This window comes from Halictus rubicundus, unplaced genomic scaffold (assembly GCF_050948215.1).
Source record: "Halictus rubicundus isolate RS-2024b unplaced genomic scaffold, iyHalRubi1_principal scaffold0121, whole genome shotgun sequence".
In the NCBI taxonomy this organism is placed as follows: domain Eukaryota; kingdom Metazoa; phylum Arthropoda; class Insecta; order Hymenoptera; family Halictidae; genus Halictus; species Halictus rubicundus.
Window position 1 is genome coordinate 475,561 of NW_027488662.1, and position 23,788 is coordinate 499,348.

Consider the following 23,788-nt stretch of genomic DNA (forward strand, 5'->3'; position numbering starts at 1 on the left):
TCTTTTTCTTTTTTTTGTACCAGGCCGGCCGAGAGACGGACCGGAGCACCGGACCGACCCGGGCCGGATCCACCGGTAACCCGGAAACCGGCAAAGTAGCCGTAGCATCAATAAATATTATTTAGTTTGTAACAGACCTGGCTGCGCCAGGCCTGTTCCGAGCCGAACACGGCCGACGGATACCGAGATCCGCCGGCACCCGCGAGCGCCCCTGCGATCCCCGCACCACCGTACCGATCTTGGCGGGAACCGGAACCCGCCATGATGAAATACCGTCGCGCCGGATACAGGACGACTCCGGAAAAGTCGGCCGCGATCCGTACCGCACCGCACCCCCTCGCCTGGCAAGACGAGAGAGACGAGCCGGAAAACGCTCTCTTCGGTTCTCCGCCGTCATAGCGATAAGACGTACTTTCCCGATCCGATCTCTAGCCGCCGATACCGACCGCCCGATCACGACCGGAATCGTCCTTCGCGACGCCGAGAAGCCGCACGTAAGCTACGACTCGCGAGAGTATATTTTACCCGCGGAAATTGTAACCGCGAGTGTGCCGAAATTTCCGCGCGACCCGCGAGTCCAGAATACGCCGCTGCGTACGGCCATGACCCAGCCGTGATACGACACGCGCGCGAGACGCGAATCGCGACCGCCGACCACCGAGATGCGAAGCCGGGACAGTGACGAACACTTGAGAAACTCGTGCCGTTAATCTCCCGTTCCCGACCGCCCGTATCCTGCCGTAACCCTCGCGTTATCCCGCCGCGAACCTTGGCACGGCGAGCCAAATCCGGCCGCGAGGAACCGTTGTACGAGATCCGCCGAGAAACGGACTCGTTACAAGTTTATTTCACCACAACCGGGTGTTTCATTCAATTACCTGTTCTCCCCCCTCTCCAAAGAACCCTGGCCGCTGAGCCAATCCGGGGAGGGCTTACCCGTCTCGCTACGCATCCCGTACGAGACGTGTACCGTTACACTGTCTAGCATTAGAAGTGGTATTATCGGATAAATAAGTAAAAGAATTAATTTTCTGTTTTTTACTAAGGATCACAACAAGAACGATTGAATTATGTCATCAGTTGTAGGTTGTATGTATTTATTCTTTGTTTTATTCTATAATTAGTACAGAATATTTTTTGTTGAATGATCATTATTTTGAATCGAAATAATTTCCAAATTAATTTTAAATACTGATATTTTTTTGTAATGTTACTTTCATATTTCCTACACCTTCAAACTATCTGTTTGGGAATCGGCGCCGATATTTAATCTGCGCGCGCTCAAGGGCGGCGCTAATTAGTTCCCGAACACGTCCCGCTCTGCAAATCAGCCCACGGCACACTAGCCAATCGTCGCACTCGTGAGTGACGACATCCGCGAGCGATTCCCGGAATCGGTCTTCTTTTTCCGCGAACCGTCGGCGCACAACCACGCTTCTCGAGAACCGATTCCGTCGTTTTTACCAGTCTTGCTGTACCGCATTGCGCGTAAATCAAAGGCTAAGCCAAGTCGATCATACGTGTCCTTTATTTTCGACGGTGTACATTGTGGTTATCAAATACAAAGTGATTCACCAAAGTGCTACATGAATTCTCGTACAACCTAACCGACCACGTGCTCCCTCCTACCTTTCCGCACGTATCGTATCGTCGCGCACGGGGTTTTCGCCCAAACCCGTTTCCGAACATCCGCCTCGACTTTCCAAGTCTTCCGATAAGGCTGTCCCAGCCACCCATTCCCAAACACTATCGATTATAAAACAATGATTACAATGGTGAACAATAAGGAACATTACTTTTATTACATTTATTTATTGCCTATGTCACTGACGTTTCTTCCGTAGTTCACGAGCAAATGTTCTATTTAGGTAGCAAGCGCGGCATGTGTAGCGATGTTGGTATTTGGGGTCAGTGATAGTTCCACGTTCTTAGTTCCACAACCGACGAGAGTATCTCGACATTGGGGCCATTACCGACCGCTCCCAGTACCCACCTGGGACTCACTTTGAGGCTCGCAGTTTAACACGGGTACTGGCAGTCTTTCTAAATATCTCTATCTAGAACAGAACCGAGCAATCTTTTAGCATGGAAAAGAACCGAGCACCTTTGAGCATAAAACCGAACGCACATTATTTTTTTAACCAGGATTAGAACGTGCAGCTTAATCGTTTTATACGAAATATGTAACTAACATGTAAATCTTGTGGACGAAATCTCTAATTAATATAATTCAAGTATAATATTAATTGTAATGATATGTATTTTTTTTTCCAATTTTGTAATTGCAAACTCTAGTTGTAAAATATGGAAAACCCGGAAAAATTCGAACAAATACAGATTTCATATCGGAGTTTAAAAGCGACCATCCCGAATATTACATTCAGTTTACTAGAAAACATTCTAGTTTACTCTTTATTTCACCGTTCTACTAATTTTGTATGGGCTGCATTGCAGCTCTTTTACAACTCAATACCATAGTACCATCCATATTTAAAGAAGAACAATTTTTTGCGACGATCATTGAAAAAACAAAAGTGTTTCCACATTTAAGTCCTTTACCTGTGTTCTGTGTAACATCTGGAGTTTTATGGTACGCTGACAATCGCTATTGAGTCGCAAGCCAGACCGCACAAGCGAATGCATTCACAACTTCCAAAGGCCTGCCTCCAAAACTAATTAAAGGAAGGCTAAACATGCAGTGTGCACTAGACTTAAAAAAAGCGGATTCCAGTCGAAAGGGTGATCTTACATATTTCTGTAACAGTTCCAAGTGCACACTCTTTGTTCATGATACACTCTTTGTATTAATTAAATTAAATTAAATATTAAGTATGTTAGCTACACGACACAGCTAGTAGTATAATATAATAAGGTACAAGGTGCGTATGTGCGAAGTCTCGTGTTCACTTCTTAGCGGCTACAACCGATCTGTTACCTTTCCCGTATCGCGCTTGCCGCGCCGTGTCTCTCTATCTCTTCTCTCTCTCTCTCTCTCTCTCTCTCTCTCTCTCGCTCACTCACTCTCTCATCGACCTATCATGATGCCATAATTCGGCCATACTGCGAATTTCGACGTCCTCGTCGATGCGCCACACAGAATCTCTCTCATACTCAATCGCTGTCATACTGCACTCCTTTACCACTCTCACTACTTAGCGCTCGTGCTCGCGTTGTTGCGCGCGCTTTATAATCAGTTGCGGTGCACACAAATTTCAAACGATCCGCGGCTACAATTCCCTTATATCGACGCTGACTTTGTTGCTCGCCTTCGATGTCCGCGACTACAAATCTGTCGTTCCCTAATACTCGTTCGATTTCATAGGGTCCTCTGTACTTCGGCATTAATTTTCGGCTTTCGCCTGTCGCCGGGTGCTCTGCACGTACTAAAACTATATCGCGCTCTCTATATTGTCGTCCACTTTTGCGCTTTTTATCGAACTGCTCACACATTCTCTTCTCATTCTTCCGCAACATTTCCGCTACATCTACGCTCTCATTCTCCGCTCCCAATTGAGTATTTAGTTCGCGTATGTCCGCAGTGAGTTGGCTTTCGTGCCACCCTTCTACCTTAAAATTAAATATTATCTCAAAAGGCGTACGACGCGTGACTTTATGGCGGCTACTGTTTAATGCCCATTGCACTTCGAACAAATGATTCTCCCAATCTTCTCCATCTACTGTATCACTCGACGCTGCTAAGCAATTAATAATTACGGCGTTCACCCGCTCTACCTGGCCATTCGCGCGTGGCGATCCTGCCGCAATTTTTATGTGTTCTACCTGATAATCTTTAACAAATTTTTCAAATGCGTTCGACGTGAATGCCGTGCCGCGATCTGTCGTTATGCGCTTCGGCTTGCCGTAATGGGCCATGAAACTTTTCACAAATAAAATAGTCGAGTCCGTTCCCGTATCCGGTGTCGCCTCTAGAACCGAATACTTACTATAACCACAAACTGCTACTACAACGTATTTGTTGCCATTTTTACTTTTCAAAAAGGGACCTAGATGGTCAACGTGTACGCATTGAAACGGCGCGTTCCCTTTATCCAAAGGATGTAGAAAACCGGGTTGCTTACCCGTAGGTGTTTTCTGATACAGGCAACTAATACATCGGTTTACGAATTGTGTAACAAAATCTTTCATCCCGGGGAAGTAATATTTCTGCTTGATCTTTTCTAGTGTCTTTTCCGAACCTAAGTGAGCTAACGAACGGTGCGCTTCTGACGTCACTTCGTAACGAAGGTCCTGTGGTACGTAAAGCCTCCATCTGCCTTTCGTTATTTTATATACGCGTCCGTTGTACATTGTAAATTTCGAATGCGTTGCCGAATCACCTGTCTCTAATAGATCACGTACGTGTAAAATCTCGGGATCACCACGCTGCATCGCGGCTACCCAATCGGTATTTATTTTAACGCCTAACACTGGCAATCGTACCAAACTGGTTTCTTCGTCCTTCTCAGTTGGATTTCTACTTAACGCATCTGCAATTTTATTTTCTTCTCCTCTTTGATATTCTATTGTATAATCGAACTCCGATAATCGCACGAACCATCGTCCTATTCTCGGACTTAAATCACGTTTATTACCCAATAAATTGAGGCTATTGCAATCGGTTTTTTTACGAAATGCGTCCCAATCAAATAAACGCGAAATTTCTCGAGCGCACATACAATAGCGAGAGCTTCTAGCTCGTAAGAATGATACTTCGCTTCTTCCGGAGAGGTTTTTCGACTAAAATAACTAACTGGGTGCCACGTATTATCTGATTGTCTTTGTAACAAAACGGCGCCTAGTCCTACCGAACTTGCGTCCGTATGCTCCTCTGTTTCTGCCTTCGAATCATACATGACCAGTATGGGTTTGGACAGTAAACGTCGTTTTATTTCGCGGAAAGCATCCGTTTGCTCCTTTCCCCACTGAAACTTTGCATTTTTCGCTAGCAGATCTGTCATGGGCTTGACAATAATAGCGAACCCCTTAACAAACCGTCTGAAATAACTCGCTAGACCCAAGAAACTACGTACCCCTTTAATATCTACTGGTTCCGGGAAATCGGCTATACTCTTTAGTTTTCTTTTCCCCGGCTCTATGCCCCGTTTCGACACTTCAAAACCCAAATAAAAAGTGGCATTTCTTTAAATTCAGTGTTAGCCCCGCGTCCTCGAAGACGTTTAATACTTTTTCTAATCGCCCTAGCCCTTCTTCGACCGACGCGCTCGGTATAATTACATCATCAAGGTAGGCCATCGCTACGTCATAGCGTAAATTCCCTAAAACTGTGTTTATTAGCCGCTGAAACACAGCGGGTGCATTGCACAACCCGAATGGCATACGTTTTAATTGAAATCGGCCGTCGGGCGTGACAAAAGCGGTTTTATTTCGTGAATCTGAATCTACTGGTACTTGATAGTAACCACTGAATAAGTCTAAACTAGTGAAATACTCCTGGCCTTGCAGTCTATCCAACTGACTATCAATAAGTGGTAATGGATATCCTTTACGGTTATTTTATTAATGCCACGGTAATCTATACACATCCTAACGTCGCCTTCCTTTTTCCTTACGAGAATAACCGGACTCGCGAAAGACGAATTGCTATCCTCGACTATATCTGCGCTTTTTAAATCATCGACCATATCGCGCAATTGTTGCCGTTCATGATGTGACAGTCGATAAGGACGGTAGTAACCAGGTTTGTCGCTAGTTAAGTTAATGGTCATCGCAGCTCGGTCGGTCTTACCGATCTGCCGCATGGTCTTCGCCACCAGTTCTCTATGCTTATCGAGCACCTCGACAAGTCGCTCGGCCTCCTCGCCGTCCAAATCTGTATCAATGTCGTCCAGTGTCACCGGCTCCTCGTTGATCTCCCTTTGGTACTCCTGTCCTTCGCAAGCTTCTCCGCGTGCAACAGTTTCTCCCGGTTTGATGACCAGATCCTGACCCGTGACGTTCAAAACAGGAATGATAGCACGACCTCCTGCATCAGTTGCAACAAGACATCGTGGTACCGTCGGCCCCTTCCCCCGAAGGCCGCCTTCGACGCACAGCTCTGCGTCTGGTAGTGTTCCCGCTACAATAATACGACCAAGGTAATTATTCGGTATTATCTGCGCTTCACTTGCCTGTAGAACAGTTTTCTGGATCGGTGCTGCTGGGCTCTGCATCAGCTGATCGAGCGTCGACGCTATCCTGAGTTCCTCGGCCGTGCTTAGGATAAGAACATCGGAGTGTTCCGTATAGGGGTGCCCAACCAAAAGTGGCACCTCTTGAGCATTATCCGGTACTACGTGTATTTCCGTTCGTACTTCAACGTCATCTATGGAAATAGTGCTCGTGAATACGCCTAATGGTTGAACTTGACCGTTACCATAACCGCTGAGAGGTTGTAGCTTCGTCTCGTAATACGTGATGCCGTATTGTTCAACCGCGTTCCGACGCATAGCATTTACACTGCTTCCCAAGTCCACGTAACACCTTACTGCTCGACCGTTAATTAGAGCGTCTTTGAAATACTTCGCGTGCGTGTTACCGCTCACAAGCATAATTTGTTTATTCTCCGTTCGGCTCGTTTCGGATGAAATCGTATCGTTCGCACAATGTCGCGCGTAATGTCCTCGTTGGCCGCATTTGAAACACACTACCGGCTTGCTCGCGTTCGAGTTTGACTTAGACGCGTGCCCAGTTTGTTTACCGTTCTGACCTTTCGATCCTGACGTGGTCGCCCCGAAGGAATTCGAACCGTATTTATCCGATCGACTATTAACCGTCTCTTTGATGTAAAGACTCCCGCTCTTCAAGTCTGGTAACAACTCGCTCGGTTTACGATATTTATTTAACGGTCCTAGGTAATCGCGAAAACGAATGCTATTTAAGCCGTCCGCTATCCAGTTTATAGCCTCGCGGTCTTCCATTTTGGCTTTATTACATCTCGAAAGTTTTTCATAGAAATATTCAACGACATTCTGACCTGTTTTGCGATGATAGTTTTGCGCTTGTAGTCGTAATGGAACGGGATTTTCGTCCAACGGAAAATTTTCTTCCAATAGCGCCTTCCACTGAGCCCACGTGCGTTCCTGCCGTGGCAGACTGTCCCTCCAAGTTCGTGCTACGCTGCCTAGCTTGGATAGAGCGTAATGTTTTATGGCCACATCATCCCACATATAAAGATCGCCATATTCCTCGAGTTTATCAATCCATTGAAGCACGTTGAGATCGTCCTTGACCGGGTCGAACTCCAGCAAGACTTTCGCGACATCGCGAAAATGGCGCTCTTCCGTTAACCGTCCGTTCGCGTCCGCCGTCGCCATCGACATCGAGAATAGAGTCAGCTACAACTGCTCCAAAATCCTCGAATTGCACTTGCAGTATCCTCGCGGCCCACGCTACTGCTTCTGTGCCACGGACCCCGCCAGTTAACAGACAACGTTGAATTTTCCGCGATTCTGAGCGTCTTGCTTGAACTAGATTCGCACAAGCGTACTGGATCCCACTTCTGAATAATTGTTAGCTACACGACACAGCTAGTAGTATAATATAATAAGGTACAAGGTGCGTATGTGCGAAGTCTCGTGTTCACTTCTTAGCGGCTACAACCGATCTGTTACCTTTCCCGTATCGCGCTTGGCGCGCCGTGTCTCTCTATCTCTTCTCTCTCTCTCTCTCGCTCACTCACTCTCTCATCGACCTATCATGATGCCACAAGTATATCTTTCACGCTGCTGGCGGCCTTCGCAGAGTTCGGCATTATTTGGGATAAAAAATTATTTATATAAAAATTGGAATGAAAGATACTTTATCTTTATTCGTTATTCGAAGGTTCGAATAAAAAAAGCATCTTTATTGGACGAGTATCGAATAAATCATTATATTAGACGAATAAAAATACCTTTTTGTATTCGGAGCACATTTATTCGAAGTTTAGAATCAAATTTTCATTTTTTATCTGTACGGTTATTCGAAGGCTACGACTAATTTTTCGAATAAATTTCGAATAATTTTGTCAGCTCGAATAAACGGCGTCAAACCCCATGGGTCCAGGCACAGAAGCTCGGGCCGCCTCGGTCGCCGAGCGGTGCAATAAACGGTAGCCGCGCGACCCGAGCCGAGAGCAGGTATATCGGTGTGAATCTACTACCAATCAAATTACAAAACTTCTTTATTTATAATTATTTTTTTATAGGACTTCCACCAATCTATTCGTGGAGTTTTTCTGATTAAAATGACACTAAACACCATATAATTTGATCTGTATTCTCTGGGTTTTATCAGTATCGCTATTCGAAGGCTTCGAATAATTTTTGCCAGCTGTAAGCTGTTAAAATTTATGTACAATTTGATTGTGTGGAGTTATACGTATGGACAAAAGTATTTACTTTGATTGTAATTTAACTTATTTTAAAAATTAACTTATCTTATTTAAATTGAAATGTAGGAAACTTAATATTATATTTTCACTGTGATTTTTTAGTTATCTATTTAGTTATTAGGGCTTGGCCCTAAGAATTTGTTACGGGCTTGGTACGGGTCTAGAAACGAGAAGACAGACTAGCCGTACTCCACTCAATAGCAGTCTCGTCTCCTTCTTCTTTTTTTTTTTATTTAGGAAATCTCATACGAGATTTATTACAACTTTATAAACAAAACAAAATATACAGAGGAAGAAACCTATACAAACTAGAAATAAGGGTACATATATCACTTTTTTCGCAAGTTGTTTTTTCTTAAACACGCAGTTTACAGTTTTTTTAAAAAAGACAAAATATGAAGGCAGACAGCTTATTACGGTTATCTCTAAAGAAATGGAGGAAATAGAATTTACCTTTATACAACTGTGGGATAAAATATGACTGACTACGTGCGGGAAAATGAATAAAACAGTATATATATATTTGGAATAAAAAAAAAGACAAAACAATTATACACGACGCGATTGACCGCACCTCGCAGGTCAAAACTCAACGCAATACTTTGTTCTCTCAACTCCGACCGCAACTCGCAGGCCGAAGCTCTCTCACGTGCGCTTTTCTCTCGACTGCCTCGTCTTCGTTAAAAGAAAACGCGTCAAGCTCGCACTCTACGCACACACGCACATACACACAAACACACACATACAGTTCCTTAAAGCTAAACAGTCTAATGCTCTATCTTAACCTAAACAGTCGAAGAGTATCGGTCCTCGACGGCGCCCAAATCACTCGCAGGGTGTCGTTTTCGTCTCGACGTTTCGACACGATCCCCATGCCCGACATCCGACACCACACAACCCTTGGTTTTTTATAATCGTGAAAGTATTGATCAAGTATTGGAAGTGGTAGTATTTTTGGCGTTTTTGAGGCGTTTTTCTCAATGCCCAACACCAATTTCTCAATGTTAGTGTGTACATTGAGGTTAGGACAAAAGCAAGCACAGCCTACAAAAGCAGTGTCCGGGCTCTTACTGCCGTCCGTAAATATAGAAAAGGCTGAGGAATCCTTCAAAAGTCCATTAATTTTCTGGGCGGGGTCTGCAGCTTTTTTGAGTTCCAATCCAAACTCGTAGTTAAAAGGAATAGAAGTAAATAGCGTTGCGAAGTCGTGATATTAAAGTGAACATTGGAATCTATCATGTTAAACGAATCTGAGAAGGACAAAGCACTTGAAAGTAAGATGCAGTTGGGGCTAACATTTTTTTCTGTTTTTTAATTGTGGCACAATAATCTTGGATGGCTTGAAGACAAAAGGAGCTTTTATTAGATAGGGTTTTTTATTAGATCAGAAAAATAAGTTTAGATTCAGCCATTAAAATATTAGTGGGGGTACTCCTACGATAACCTAGGGCTAATCTTATTGCGGAAAATTGCAATTTTTTGAGCTTATCGCACAAGCTTAATCTCTGGAAAGTAAATGGAAATACCATAATCAAGAAACAAGATCAGAGCCCCACCATGTGCGACGAAGAAATTTAATTAGATTGAGAGCAGCTAAACACCTCTTAATTACCATTTGGATTTGGAAGGTGAAGGACATGTAATAGTCATAAATGATACCCAGAAAGCGCGCTGTATTTTTGTTATTAAAGTGCAGAAGGACAGTTTTGTTGGGAGAAAGGTCTAAACCCAGATCAGAAAGATGTGATTTAATTACTTGGATAGTGTTCTCAATAACATTTATGCCACTACTAGTAGATTCGAATTCATGAAAAACAACAATATCATCTGCAAATTGAGAGACAGTAACAGAGCTCATTACATTATCGGTGATATTGGCAACATAAATGATATATAGCAAAGGGCTAAGAACGCCGCCCTGAGGGGCGCCCCTACAGACAACTCTGTTCGTATCTCCAGAAAGAGTAGAGAACACAAATTTTTCATGAGTTAAGAACTTGATAAATTTTAGGATATTAAGTGAGCAGCCAATATAAGCAAGTTTTGAAAGAAGAATACCAACACAAACATTATTAAAAGCTCCATGAACATCTAGAAACGCAGCTAACACCTTCTTTCTTTCAGCAAAAGCCTGACCAATCCTGAGAGTCAAGTTAGCCAAATTATCGAGACAAGATCTGCCACATCTGAAGCCGTGTTGGCTGCGAGGAAGCAGATTGTTACTTTGAATCCACCATTGAATTCTGTTTTTTTATAAGTGTTTCAAAAAGTTTGCACAAGCAGGAGGTAAGGGAGATCGGGCGAAGGCTCACATCATCCGATTTACCAATGAAGTGTGCGAAGGACCACTTCGAACTGATTGGATAATCATTCGACGAAAACATTTCATTAAAAATACCAAGCAGAAGAACTTTATATTTATCCGATAGTGTTTTTAGGATCTCAAAATCAATACCATCCATTCCAGGCGCTAAAGATATTTTTTTTAGCCAGGGCAGTATTGAACTCAGTTAAACTGAATTGAGAATCGAAAAAGGGATTAGCTTGACAAGAAGGAAACCAGTGGGAGTCTGTTTGGGCCCAAGGGGGACTAATCTTTTCGAGAGCTGCTTCAATTTTATTGACGCTATCAGGGTGGTCCAACGAGAGATGATTTTAACCCATTTATTTTGAAGGATCCTGCACTCATTCCAGACGTATCTAGGATCTGTATGTAAGTTAATACTTTCAGCAAAACGTCTAAAACACTCCCTCTTCTTTGTTCTGAAGGTTTTGAATAGTGTTGCGAACGGTAACTAATGGCGCTGGTTTGTATGAAAAACGTTCTAAAAGTGCGTAACAATAAGTTTAATAAAAAACAACTGAGAACGTACAAAGTTCAATGCCAAGTTCTAGGCAAAGGTTATAAGGTTTAAGTCCGTACAAAAGTTAAAATGTTCCAAACCTATTGAAGGTTCGTAGCGTTCTAGCTAGTGTTAAAATGTTCTTAAACTATTGAAGGTTCGTAGCATTCTATGCCAAGTTCTAGGCAAAGGTTATGAGGTTTAAGTCCGTACAAAAGTCAAAATGTTCTAAACCTAATGAAGAATTGTACCGTTCTGACTCCTAGTTCTTCTGGAATTCCTTACCAAAGCTCGGGAAGAGATAATTTCTTTGGTAGGGATAACCAGGGGACGAATCACCAGTTTGGGGCGTAATCCAAAAACTGTGCAACGCCTACTGACTCCGTGGTTTCATTTTCTCACGGAGCCTCGGAAGATGCTGTCACAAAGATTCCTTGTTTCAAGGATCTTTCCCCGAAACTGGTGTCGCCTTTCCGCTGAGTGTGGGCCTGCGATGCGTCAATTCTCATTAAGTGGGGTACGGCTGGTCTGTTTTCCCATTTCGAAACAGGACAGTTAACTTTCAGCCGTACCCAAGTCCGTAATAAATTCTTAGGGTCAAGCATACCAATAAAGAACTCAAAAACGACAGTGTTCCACTCGATCGCAGCGCAGACCCAGACACGATGTCTAGACAATTCTAGACATGCCGCCCACCTTGAACTATTAAGGGGGCCGGCAGGCATTTTGTCTTGACTGTCATGCTATGTTACGCTGTGCCTTTTTTTCTAGATATTTTACGTCTTAAATAAGTAAGTAATCAATTAAAAATGCATACCATCGTGTTTTTACATGTCTTTGGTACGTCTGTCCAGAGCCTTTTTTTCGATACGAACACTAAACCTCTCGAAATTAAAAGAATCTCTCTGCGGCAGCCATCTTGTGACGTCATAAAGCGAGAAAGCGAGTTTCAGAAAGCGACTTTTCTGCCGAATATTACAAATTACTCCACGATGAGAAATTCGCAATTTGGGCAAACGTAGATTGGACTTTTAGGAAACACAAGTGACCACTTTTAAACTGCTCATTGCAATATTGAAGCGTCAATTTGTCAAGATTTTGACCCTTGCAAGTTCATATACATATATTGCAGAGAGATTCTCTTAATTTCGAGAGATTTAGTGTTCGCATCGAAAAAAGCCTCTGGACAGACATAGCAAAGACATGTACAAACACGGTGGTATGCATTTTTAATTGATTACTTACTTATTTAAGACGTAAAATGTCTAGAAAAAAATGCACCATTTCGCGGTTCCGCTTACTAGCGCCCCGGTCTCCCCGCGGCAAACACTGTACCTTGCGATAGAATACGGTCGATAATGCAGATCGATATTACAGGTTTACATATGTACGATATGTATGCTGCCGAATATTGCAAATTACTCGACGATGAGGTAGAAATTCGCAATTTGGGCTCTGGACAGACGTAGATTGAACGTTTAGGAAATACAATTGACCACTTTTAAACTGCTCATTGCAATATTGAAGCTTGAATTTGTCAAGATTTTGACCCTTGCACGTTTCGCAAGAGGCCACGACCTTCGGGTCACCGATTCTGTTGATACTTTGCACACTTATAGATCTCGTTGTCCTGTTCACGAATATGCACCATTATAGGGGCAGATACTCAATAATTTTCGAGATATTGACGATTAAAGTTTCATTATTTCGTATGTAATGCCGTATTTTTCCTACGGTACAACAAGATTTGGTTTGGCGCGACTGCGGCGTGCCAAGTTTTCAACCGGACGGCCAGTGTTCAAATCCTGTCGACTAACACATTTTTTTAAAAATATTATAATGTTTTATCATTGCATATTTATATTATCAATTTCACTTCAAAGTACCGATTTCATTTTGATAAAATATAACAGGCCGCCGAAAATGATCGGAAAGTAGTAAAATATATCACCCCCCTTGCAATTCTAATTACGGATCAGACAGGATGTCAGTATCAATCAACGTTCAAAAAGACAATATCATATAAGGTAGAAAAGACCGCACTTGTTCAAGAAAAGGTATTTATTTATTTTATATTATTTATTTACAGATGTTATTTATAATATTTTATTTACAACAGACAAAAACAAACAAACAAACAATCAAAACAAACTAAACCATCAAAATAAACAAACAAACTTATATTTTCTATATATTTACAAACAATAAACAAAATAAACTAAACAACTAAATAAACATCTGAACGAATGAAACTGCAATAAATTATTTACAATAATAGTTTATGTTAATTCCACGGAGAAATCCGTGGCCTCCACGGCCTCCACGGCCTCCTCGGTTGTTTTTTTGGCAGCCTCCTCCGCGACCTCCTACAAATAAAATTATAAAAATAATTTATAATTATTTTGTATATATTTGTAACGATCCTAACCTCGACGCGAGGCTTCCCCCGCCCGCGCACCGGCGAAGACCGTGGCCGATCACACCGTAGGCGCGCCGCGCCAGTACGAACCGCGACCGCGAGAGGGCCAACGCCGCGATGGGCCGCTCTCGCGAGTAAAGATGATCGGCCACGGGGATAAGTACCGCCACCGGGCACGGAGAAAGGCAGTCCGGGTGACGAGAGACAACGGTCTATTAGTAGAATATATGAACGACCACCGTACTCCGACCTCGAGGCTGCTTCTCACCTCCACCTCCCTCTATCCTCCAACGGGTCTGAGGGTGACCGCGGCGAGCGCCGCTCCGGTCGAGCATAACCCGCTCCCCGCCTACCCACCGGTTTACGGAGAGCGAGAACGGCGACCATCCTGCTCTGACCGGTGCGCGGAGTGAATAACAGGAGCGCCGGGCGATAGAGCCTCTAGGCACGAACCCTAGTGCAGGCCGTTGAGGCCCCGGAGTGTCGCGACGCCGTCTTCCCCCACTCCCGTCCTCGGGCAGGTGCCCTCCCGATGTACCGGCGTCCCCGCCGGCGCAACCGACCGACCAGGCGCGTCCACCGTAGACATTAAGCCGTAGCCCGTAAGCCGTCGCCGTTACCGTTACACCGTAGTCAGTAAGCCACATCTGTCGTCCTAAGTTACCTTGTACATAATTAGTCGATAAGGAAATATACGTTATACGCAGCCGAAACCCGTCTCCTCATTCGCGGCTCAGGGACCCCGGACGGCCGACTGAGCCGGCATGCTCTCCCGCACCGCCGATCGTTACATATTAACAATTATATTTATGTAGGATGAGACGGGTAACGGACTAACAAAGTGTTCAATAAAACAAGAATTTAATATGAAAGGTCCAGAAAATAGGTTCAACGTACAATCAACTGCTCACGCTCGTGGTTCGAAGACGAAAGACCTCCAGGCCCGGCGCCTCCGCGCGTTTTATTTGTTTTTCCGCGTTCTCGAATCTTCGATGATCGCAACGGTGGCCACGCTTCTCCAAGCTTCCGAATTGTCGATACTCGCAACGGTCGCCACGCTTCTCGAAGCTTCCCGAATCGTCGATGCGTCTCCATGGCAGGAACGATCGCAACGTTCCGAAACGTCGCATCGAGACGCCTTCGCGGAGGGAACGCTCGCGCTCCCACACTCGGCCTTTCCTGCATTTTCTTCGCCCTCGAAGACATCATTCATTTAATTCCTCGTTACAATCGAAGGGTTTCATGTAATCTACTGCGGTACTCGTTACGTGTGGTCCCTCCCCATCACTGATGCGAATTACGTCGTAACGATCATTACGCTTAACTTTCACGACTTTGTACGGCCCTAAATACAGTGACTCCCAAAAATATTCGGACACTAGCTATAACTAACTTTACGACTTGATAATTCCTTTGTTAATGAAGCAATCGTCCCGGGAATGGTATCTAGCCATAAAAGATCTATTAATGTTGATAAACATAAATAATTTATTTGAAAAATGTACATAAATTCCATAATAAAAATTAGTAAAAGAAATAATGTACCATTTTTGGCTCACAAAAATATTCGGACAATATTAATTTTTCAATTTAGATCATGTAATTTAGCATTACAACATTTGTTTAATACTTCGTGGCATAATCATTTTGTTTAAGAACATATCTTAACCTGTTTGGCATATTGTTTGTAATTTTTTTTAAATATTCAACAGTTATATTCGAGCACTCAGTTGCAAGTCTTTGTTTTAATTCAGCTATCGATGTAATTGGGGTTTTTCGAATTTTTCTATCCAATTCATCCCATAAATTCTCGATAGGATTAAGGTCCGGTGATTGGGGCGGCGAATGAAGAATTTTGGGGCAGCAGTATAATAAAAATTCTTGCACAATACGTGACTTGTGCTTGGGGTCGTTGTCTTGGTAAAACTTAGAAGTATTATTAAGCCCCATCTTTTCAGCACTTTGAATTAAATTATTTTTGAGTATATTTAAATAATGATTTTAGTCCATGATACCGTCAATAAACACTAGGTTACCGACTCCATATGACGAAATGCAACCCCAGACCATTACGCTGCCTCCGCCGTGTTTCACTGTACCTTTTGTATTTTCAAAATTAAACTCTTTATTCGCTTTCCGCCGCACCATAGTTCTTCCGTCGGAATTGTACAGATTGAATTTGCTTTCATCAGCAAATATGACATCCTTCCACCATGTCTCAGCCTTAGAAATTAGCTCTCTTGCAAAGGTTTTTCGTTTATTCCTATTCTTTTCGTTGATAAATAGTTTCTTTCTAGCTACTCTTCCATTGTAACCAGCTTGCCTCAGCACTCTCCGAACTGTTTCGGCTGAAACATTTTTGGAGCTTTCGCCTAATAGTTCACTAACTAGTTTTGGAGCACTTAAGCGCGGATTTTTTTCACTTTCCGAATAATTTTGCTTTTCTCCCTCGTACATAAGAGACTTGGTATTCCAGTTTGCGGAATAGAATCAATGCGATTCTCAATATAAAATCGTCGACAGATATCTGCAGCAGTACTCTTACTTATACGAAGCATTGCACTAATTTCGCGATAGGCTTTTCCTTTTTCTCGATGAAAAATTATAAGCTGTCGCACATCGAAACTCGTATTCTTTCCTTAGCCATCTATTTTGAACGAATTCACGTTTACTACTGACAGCAGTGAGGTGGTATGGACATCTAATGGTCCGCGAGAATCTGTTTATAAACAAACGTTTTCCCGATCTTCGAATATCGCGTCCCCAGAAGGCGATTGCCAGAGAAATATAATACGTGTCCGAATATTTTTGTGAGCCACAAATGGTCCATTATTTCGTTTAATAATTTTTATTACGAAACGTATGTATATTTTTCAAATAAATCATACATGTTTATCATCCTTAATAAATGTTTTATTGCTAAAAACAATTTCCAGGGCGATTGCTTTATCAACAAACGAATTATTAAATCATAAAGTTAGTTGTACCTAGTGTCCGAATATTTATGGGAGTCACTGTACTTCTGTTTGATTTTTAATTGCGGGCCGAATTGCGTTCTTTTAATGAACACCAAATCGCCCTCCTGGTATTTTCTCGCGGGTTTACATTTCTTGTTGTAAGTTTTTCTATTTTCTTCTTGTACTTTTAAGAGATTTTCTTTAGCAACTAACCGCAATTCATCGCGATCTTCCTGAAATAATTGAATTGTTTCTTGTTCAATTATCGCGAGGATATCATGGTCTCGTTTGTGTCGCATTTGCATGCCGAACATGACTTCAAAGGGAGTCATGCCAACGCTCCGCTGGTAGGTACTGTTAACGCATAATTGTACTTTTTCGACGAATTTGTACCATTGATCGGGTTTGTCCAAAGATAATTTTGTAAGTACCGGAATTATCGTCCTAATCGTTCTCTCGACCTGCCCGTTCCCTCTTGGAACCCCCGTCGTAACCAAGATATGTTGAATCCCTTCATCCATACAATAGTTTTGAAAGTCGACCGAAGTAAACGCCGCTCCTCGATCGGAAATGATTCTCTCGGGATTTCCGAAAACTTTCTGCTGCCCACTTAGCTTATTGATAACTTCCGTCGCGTTGACACTTTTAGTAGGATATAACCAAATAAATTTTGAAAAACTGTCTATTACTACGAAAATATATCGGTAAGCTTTAGTTGTCGCTGACATCGGTCCTACATGATCAACATGGTAGGTACTTAACGGTTTATCGCCTTTTGGCAACGGCATTAACTCTCCCTCTTTCTTACCGGCTTTCTTGTCGGATATGATACATGGGATACAGCAGCTAATAAAATTTTTTAGTTTATCCTCTAGCCGCGGGATGTAATATTCGGTTTCTATAGTTTCTTTCATTTTCTTAATACCGAAATGGCCGTTTTCGTGTTTGTTTCGTATTATTTCGGTTTGCAAACAGGATGGCACTACTATTAAATCCCTATCATTCTTTCGCTTCATTAAAATATCGTGATCTATGAAATAGTTATCATATGGTTCGTTTTGCAAAATGCATTTGATCGCGTGTAATCGCTCGTCTTCAAATTGCTTTTTCTTTATCATCGCATGTAAATGATTCGTAACAACTAACGCGGGATGTCTACTGAGCGCGTCCGCATGTTTAAGTCGCGTTCCACTTCTGTGTTCTACCTCGTAATCGAACTCTTCGAGGGTTAGTGCCAATCCCGCTACCTTCGGAGACAAATCTTTTTTAGTTAGAGTCTTTTTAAACGCCTCGCAATCCGTAACTATTTTAAATCTGATACCGAATAAATAAATACGTAGTTTCTTTACTGCGTTAATTATGGCTAGCACCTCTAATTCGTAAGAGTGTAGTTTCTTTTCTGCGTCAGTTGTTTTCTTACTGTAATAGTGAACCGGATGAAATTTACTGTCTTCGTCAGTCTTTTGTAGGAGAATTGCCCCGTAGCCTTCCTTGCTGGCATCAGTATGCAGTTCTGTGATAGCTTGCGGATCATAGATACGTAGTACTGGCTTCGCGGATAATACTAACTTCAATTTTTGAAATGCCTCCCTCTGACTACTATCCCATACGAATGCCTGCTCTTTCTTAATCAAGTCCGACAAAGGTCGAGCCATCTTTGAATAATCATGGATAAATTTACGAAAATATCCCGTCAATCCTAGGCAGCTTTGCACGGCTTTCTTACTTTTCGGTATCGGAAATTTTTCGACTGCTTTGATTTTTGATTCGCTTGGGTACACGTTTCCGTTTTCGATTTCCTGACCAAGGTATTCGATTCGCGTTTTGAAGAATTGACATTTGTTCCAGTTGATCATTAACCCGTTTTCTTCCGCTACTTTTAACGTCTCTAATAAATTTTCGAATGCCTGTTCATCGTTTACTCCGGGAATAATAATATCGTCTACGTACGTAAAAACTACTTTGCGTCTCACTAGATCTTTAAATATTTCGTCAATGAATCTAAGAAAACTAGTAGGGCTAATTGATAGTCCGAAAGGTGTTTTTAAAAATTCATATTGTCCGTCGGGCGTTACAAATGACGTATATTTCCTACTTTGTTCTGCCATTGGTACGCGAAAGAAGCCGTTTTTAAGATCTATTACTGAAAAGATGCGGGCTTTCCTTAATTCGTCTATTCTGTCCTCTATAAGTGGCATTGGAAAATGATCTCTCTTAATTCGCTTGTTCAATTCGCGGTAGTCTACGCAAACCCTATACGAACCGTTTTTTTTTTTTTTGGTACAATAACCACTGGACTCGCATACTCGCTTTTACTCGGTTGGATCACTCCGTCCTTCAACCATTCATCTATTTGCTTATTTAATACAGTCTTTTCTTTTGGTGCCAATCTCCGTGGTTTCAAGCTAACTGGCGAATGATCGTTTACCGATATAACTGTTTCGATTTTTGTGCTTACCGTACGTTCAGGCGTGTATTCCGCAATTACAGTCTCTAATCTGTCCTTATATTTACGCTCGACGTCTAATTCTTTAGCATTCACTTCGGTGCACAACACTCTCATCAGTTCACTACACACTGTTTCACTGTTGTTTTCCGCGTCTGCTTCTTCCCGGTCCTTCACTGCCTCCTCCTTCCCGTCGGTGACGTTGACTGGAACTTCCTCTGGTTGTTCGGTTGCTGGTGGTATCCTCTGCATTTTTATTATTTCTCCTTGTCGTAGCTGTATTTCCACGTTCGCCAAGAAATCTTGCCCCAGTATCACGTCGTATGGTATCGTGTGCGTCGGTACCACAAACAAATTCAGATTGTATTCTTCGTTCTCTATCTTCACGTGGTTTTCAAACGTGCCGATAACCGGCGTCAGTGCGTTACCTGCTCCCGTAATAACCGTGGGTGTTGCTTTGAGCGAGGGACAGCCTGCTTCTTGATATTTTACTTTTGAAATCAACGAGAGTTCACTTCCAGAATCGATCAAAGCATGGCACTGTACATCGTTTATTCGTATATCGCGTGTCGTTCTTGACCTGGAGATGCAGTTTACGTTGACTGCGTTGTTACTGTTTTCTTGATTTGGGCAACGACTTGCGATATGTCCGAAGTTGTTGCATTTAAAGCATTTCGGTCCTTTTCCGCGTTCTGGGCAGTTCTTTGCTACGTGATCGGGTATTCCGCAGGTGTTGCAGCGTGGTGCCCGTGGTTTGCTTGCCACATTCGGTTTTTCTCTGCTTCCTGTCGTTTCATCTTTTTTCTTCGGATATACTTTCCGATCCGATTTCTTCTTCATCCGATCGTATACATCTAAATTAGCTTTTAATTGTTCGATTGTATCTGCCTGATACAGTATCATTTTATTGTGTTCCTGATCCTGTATGCCGTCTACGATGTGTTCGATCAGTGCGTTGTCTTCTATATTACTGTCGCTAGCAATTTCCATCATTGCGTATATGTACTGTCGTCCTGTCTCGTGCGGCTTCCTCTTCCGTCTTGACAGCTGTGCGTGCACTTGAGCACTGTTCACCACGGTTTTAAATTCTTTTTGTAATCGTTCCTTTAAAATTTTCCAAGAGGTAACACCTCTTTGTGATGTCAAAAATTGCCTGGCTGACCCTTTCAACATCCTTTTCCCATAGACGAACATCTGCAAGTCATTCCACTGCAGTAGTGCACCGGTTTCTTCAAATTCGTCGAGCCATTTGCGGATCGACAATTTGTCATCGCCTGTGAAACACGGCAATGATTCCTCGACGTCGCGAATCGTGAATATGCTTGTTTGTGTTTCCGTCTGTCGTTTCTTCATCTTTTTTCTTTGTTTTCTCTCAATCTCGTTTTCTTCTATTACGGATTCTTCAGATTCGAACTCTTCGTATTCCGATTCTTCAGTTCCCGCTTCTTCATCCTGCATTCCTTCGTATTCTTTCAATCGTTCCTTCAGTTCTGATTTCGTGCCCTTCGTGTTTAAATGTAATTGTTTCAGCTTCTTCCTTAATTCCTGTATTTTCATTTCGTCTATTTTGGTCTCTTTTGTTTTTCGCGTGTCCAAGATGGTCTCGTCTATTTCGCTTTCTTCCGAACGTGAGGCGGTTATCACATTGTTGATTCCATCTGCCATTGTTCCCCTTTCTTCTTTGACTTTTCCTTTATCAGACTTTTCACTAAAGCAATTCGTGCTGTTCCGTCAGTTATCACTCACTTATTGTTTCACTTTCACTTTTACTTGCGCGATAACTGTACCGTACCGACGAATGCCTCGTTTCGCTTTTCTCTTCGCCCGTTACGCTGTTGTCTCAAAATCGTCACGAGTGATCGCGTACCGATTTATATCGAAATTTTGGCTTTATCGCGGCCGAGCCCCCAATTGTAGGATGAGACGGGTAACGGACTAACAAAGTGTTCAATAAAACAAGAATTTAATATGAAAGGTCCAGAAAATAGGTTCAACGTACAATCAACTGCTCACGCTCGTGGTTCGAAGACGAAAGACCTCCAGGCCCGGCGCCTCCGCGCGTTTTATTTGTTTTTCCGCGTTCTCGAATCTTCGATGATCGCAACGGTGGCCACGCTTCTCCTAGCTTCCGAATTGTCGATACTCGCAACGGTCGCCACGCTTCTCGAAGCTTCCCGAATCGTCGATGCGTCTCCATGGCAGGAACGATCGCAACGTTCCGAAACGTCGCATCGAGACGCCTTCGCGGAGGGAACGCTCGCGCTCCCACATTTATTTATTATTATTTTAATTTATAATAATTATTATTTATTTTAGTTTATTTTACCACCTCGATATGACGAAATCCGCTTTTTCTTTCTCTGGCCACGCTTCCTCTGGCGATACTCCGCCCGCTTTAAGAGTTTGGCCAATTTATTCTGAAACATAATATTGTTTTATAATTTTTCGATTTACCATTTATTTATTATTTTATTATTTCTTCATTTATTCTATATTTACTTACGTAAGAATCAGTGTAGGCATTTTGTAGGCCATTTTCTATTGGCCCCGGGATGGGGGTGGGCGGAAGGGTGGGCGGAGGTGTGGGCGGAAGGGAGCTCGGAAGGGTGGGCGGAAGGGAGGGCGGACGGGTGGGCGGAAGGGAGGGCGGTACAAGTTTGATAGGCCTAGGTATCCGCGAGGCCCGGGTTGAGGTGGATGGCTCCTGGTCCAACCTCATTTTTTCCAGTATAATTATGTTCGGTTCCATAATGCTGGAAAAGAAAAAAGAATTACTAAAATATCAGGTTCAAATTGAATTATAGAAGGGGTAAAATGAATATATGTAAGAAAACGTTTTATAGCATCCAGAAGGAAAATAATATACAAATAAAATAATAATTGATTTCATTCGTTGGACGCGTGTTATAGCGTTGTGCGGAATTTAGAAGTGTGCGAGAACGGTTTTTTCGGGATCGTATCGGATTCTCGAACAAAGATTATAAGTCATTGCAGGTGTGCAATAATTCGAAAGAATCGGTTACCCAATCGTTGGGACGGGTCGGAAATCCGTAGGATCGAGATGAATCACTGAGGAGCAAAATTCATCACTAATTCGTCTCGACCCCATGGATTTCCGACACGTCCAAACGATTCAGTACCCGACTCTGTCGAATTATTGCACACCGGCAGTCACAATCTTTGTTCGAGAATCTGATACGATGTCGAACAAAACATTCTCGCACAATTCTAAATTGTATATATCATTATGCTATAACACTTCACCACGTGTCCAATGAATCAAGTCTATTCGCGTAATAAATAAAGAAGAAAATCGATTTTATTTCACTGCTTTCAAATAGTTGCACTCACAAACGTTTTTTTTCACATCTATTCGCGATAGACTTTACTGTACTTACGTTATTTCCACTTTCGAAGTCACACTTGGAATGAGCACAGATAAAAGAATTGTGTAACGCGACGAGGAACAAGAAAGCGTCGTGATCCTTCGACAGCCCCCCCCCCCTGATGTAATAGAAGAATTGCGCCCCGAGGCACCGAGGCCGGCGGTTCGAGGGGACCGTGGGGTCTGGAATCTTCTAGACTGCTAGTAACGTGTTATTGATAAAGTTAACAACGAATTATTTACGAAACGAATCGCGATACCAAGAGGGGTAGCTTCCTGGCCGCCTGAGAGTAGGGACGCCTGGTTCCTCTGTACGTTTCGGAGAAGACGGCCATGAAGGCCGGCCGCCGAACGGACATGAGAAAACCGGCGAAACCGAGTCGTCGTCGTATCCCCAGGGGGAGAGTACGGTTAAAATAAACCGGACGATGAAAGTTACTTCCCATTACAATTACATTACAAATTAGTGTAAATGTGATCCCAATTATATCGCATTTGATATCATTTATAATGCCACAAATATATTGGTGAAAGTCTCAATAATAAAGGAGTTTTCGCCTGCGCTCACGCGGGCTTTGATCTGTGCCGGCGGCCGTGTCTCTCCGCGGCTCTTTCCTTCCCATACGCTGTCCTTCTCTGTCTTTGAAACTTTTATCGCTTGTTACACAAGTAAATATCATCGGAATTGTATCATATTTGATATCAGAAAAATGCCACGAAGATGTTGGTAAAAGTTTCATAAAAAAATTTCGAAAAATAAAGAAGTTTTGTAATTGGATTAGTGGTGGTCTTCTGTTCTCACACCGACATAGCCGACAATGAATGGCACACTCCTCGGCGGCCGCCGGCACAGATCAAAGCCCGCGTGAGCGCTGAAAAATTTAACTTCTTTATTATTAATAAAGAAAACCAAAAAACTCCTAAATAGCTCCGTTAGACTTAGAGATAGAAGAGAATGTTAGGAATATGGTAATATAAAGAAATGTTCCAATAGTAGTCGTTTTCAAGGTTTTTCGAATGTCATCAATACGTCGGTTGGTAACGAAAGCTCGAACCTCCCCTTCGTCTTTCGAATTTCCCGCGACCGCTGGCCGCGGCACGAAAGAAAAAACTGAAAGATGTTGTTTACTGACGAAGAGAGACGCGTTCAGTGCTGTAATTGTTCAAAACGCGACATTTATTTCTTATTATTCAAATATGACAAAAATTGTGAGAGAAAGTGACGAAGATTGTGTATCGTCCGCGTCGATACGATATGCGAGGGAGGGTCCAACAAGCAGGCTTCGTCTTTCCAGTAGAAGATACAGTGTAAAACAAATAATGAAGGAAAGGTAAGTGTATATTTATATTACTATGTCTAGCTTGTA